Source organism: Egretta garzetta, unplaced genomic scaffold, assembly GCF_000687185.1.
Source record: "Egretta garzetta isolate BGI_Z169 unplaced genomic scaffold, ASM68718v1 scaffold507, whole genome shotgun sequence".
NCBI lineage: Eukaryota > Metazoa > Chordata > Aves > Pelecaniformes > Ardeidae > Egretta > Egretta garzetta.
In genome coordinates this window covers 1,270,001-1,273,175 of record NW_009260272.1, presented here as the reverse complement: position 1 = coordinate 1,273,175, position 3,175 = coordinate 1,270,001, and positions in this window count along the sequence as shown.

The window sequence follows — 3,175 nt, the reverse complement described above, 5'->3', positions numbered from 1 at the left end:
ATACACCCTACTAAGAACAGTCATGTGAAAATAAAATCACTATTTTAATTGTGGTGCTTACTGCATCACATTTTCCAAGAGATTGTCCCAAAAAGGTACTTTCGTATGTAACAATCATGACTGAAGTTTGTCCTTTTTTTATCCTGTAGCAGTGAAATTGAGTGGTTACTTTGCAATCCCTCTGCCGGTCCTTTACAGGGCCTTAATCTCATTCTAAAGGTAATAGACTAAGGAATAGATTGAGGACACTAGGTAAATAACTGGAATTGAAATAATTAAACGAATAGAATTAATGGCACTTCTTGCAGGCAGAATTTGAAAAAGAATAAGTAGCATGAATTATCATCAAGAATTGTTTCAGAAGCATGAGCAGGAGAGACAGAGGATTAAGGCTGTGGTTAAGGGAGTAAACCACAGAAACGCTGGAATCACATTGGCTTTTTCTGAGTTCTAAAGAACATCTTTCCCGTGTGTATGTTCCAGTTCTGCATACAAACAATTTTACTAACATAAGGAAAATTCAATCAACTCTGTGTGTAGGTAACTAAATTTTACTCATATATACCCCATCTGTTAAAATGGAACTTTGCATATACATCCTCCAGAGTAAGTGGGTTAGTTTGCAAGGCTGTCAAATGGCTTTTAAAATGTCTTGAGATCTTGAGGCTAGGGGCTTGAATTTTATATTTAGGTGCTGAGCACTATACACTGTTCTGCTGGCCATCCCAAAGAACAAGAAAGCCAAATAGCATCCAAGGACATAGTATAAACACACAAGGAAGGGATGTATGAGTTCATCCAATCTGGGGAGCGAGGGTTGTCTACACAAATCTATGAATGTATAACAGGAATTAGAAATGTAGGAACTGAAGCTGAGTGACTATCAGAATATCAAGATACATAAAATAAGTTGCACAGGCTTTATTCCTCTTGACAGGAAAATCATTACTATGCCAAGTCTTTTGCTTTTCTTGTTCAGCCCAGCTGGGGGCAAACAATAGGACCACATAGCCAGATCCCCGTGAAGTAGCACTCCTGAGATTCTTGGTATCCACTTCAGAAGCTACACAAGGACTGGACAAAGACTTTTCTGGTTGTTTTTCTTTTATAGTCAGACACACTTTATATTGAGGACCTCATAGTTTCCAGACTTGGGACCTTCTAGAGTATCCCACAGCTCCTTGTGTCTCCTCAAGCTCACTTGTCTTTCTAAAAGGACAGGTGAAGGAATTATATATGTCTAAGTTTCTACCCACACCACATGAACTTGAGTTACTGGTGTATCATAGAGCACATCTGTCCTGCAGAACGCACATGGTCTTTTAGTCTAGATCTTACCAAGACTGTTATCCTCTGTTGTGGTGGTTTGTCTGAAGTTAGGCACTCAGAGGGAAAATCAGAAGAGAGGAGATGAAGATGCAGGAACTGACAAGACTGGAAGTGCCAAGAGAAGCTTTATTTAGTACCCACATCACCAATTCACTGGAGTGAGCATCATGACCTTGCATCAATATAAGGTAGAAATTTAATTCTCTGTCACAGCCTAGAGTTTGTATATATCTAAAGCTATCAAGCTGACTACAAGTTCCACATGTTTCAGATTGTAAATAATGATGGTTATCACTAGACTAGAGTTGAGCTTAAAAAAAGGCCCTGTTTCCTATAAAACCCAGACTTTGTAAACAATTACAGCAATATATAATTATATAGGATAATTAAAATGAAGATTGCAATCTCTTCTTTCCTCCCCATACTTTTCTTCTGTACTTTGTTTTTTCAACAAACTTTCTAACAAAGAAGAATCCTTTGAGAAAGATTTCTCATAGATATGAATGACAGTAATTCTATTTGCTAAGGTTGACTAATATAATGGCCAGTATTTTAAAATTAACTTTGATGAGTACTTCTGTCTACAGCTGTTAATCCCTTCTTAAGAGATTAATGCAACCCTCATTGAAAATCTCTAGGCAGGGATAGATTTGTTTCTTAAATAAATTAAAGCTAAATCTAAATAGAATTAACACATGATTTGAATATGAACATTTGGTAAATTGCTCATACCACACCAGCAAGGTATTTTATGTCTTGATATGGTTCAGGGAGTAAAATACTTTCTGTCTTGCTGCTTAATTTTTCTTTTATGTCGTTGCCTGTTTGCTGTTGTGAAATTCTAGCAAGGATCAAAATACCAGGCAATATTTTTAAAACGAAGGGGGGAGGACACAACACCAGATTTACTAAACTACTTGGATTACCATGTATACAGACATGTTGTTAGTAGCATTTTTAAAATATGTGAATAACTTTTTTTTTTTTTTTAAATAATGGGTGTTCAGGGCCCAGCATAGGAACGTGCCTTTGAAGTAGTTGGCTATTTGAAACTTTACATGTACAAATCCTGTTGTGAATCTGCCTAATTCTTCATAAAATTACAGCCAACAAAAGAATAGTACACTTTTTTAATCCCTTGTCAGTTTTTGAAGTATCACTAGAAAGTATGACACAGTATGTGCCATATTAATTTTTTTAAAAGGGGCTGATTTATTTTTTGCATGGAGAGCAGTTGTAGCATTTATGTGTACACACACTATGTGAGGCGCAAGTTAATCACATTTTAGTGCGTCACCTGATCTTTACGAAGTAAACCTCCTTCCTAAGTGCAGTAGAGCAGAACTGATTTGTTCTCTTACAATAATTTGTGCTTTTCTTTAGGAAATACTAAACTTCATGGAGTTTCAATAGGTTCTAGTGAGGAAAAATCCTCTCTGGACATGAATTGCACACTTGGCAGCTGAGATAAATTGAACTTGTTTCTGCTGGCTCAGTCAAAACAATATTTCTCTTGTAGAATTTTACGTATCCCAGATGAACTATGTTCAAAGTTTAATTCTCACTGAAGTTGAGGGAATTGCCCTCTACTTATTAGTTCAGTCATAAGATAGCTTCACTATTTCAAAACCACAGATATGCATTGCTATTTTTGTATAATAAATATGATTGTAGTAAGAACTTTCACAACTTTTAATACATACATTGTTTTTCCTCAAAATCTTTTACTGAAATTTTACTTAAAAAATTTAAACAAAACCTGTCACTGCTGACACTGGCAAGTGGGCGCTTTTTTCCCTCTCTTTTCCTTATGTTGTTTTAGGAAGGTATATCTTTTCTTCTTCCG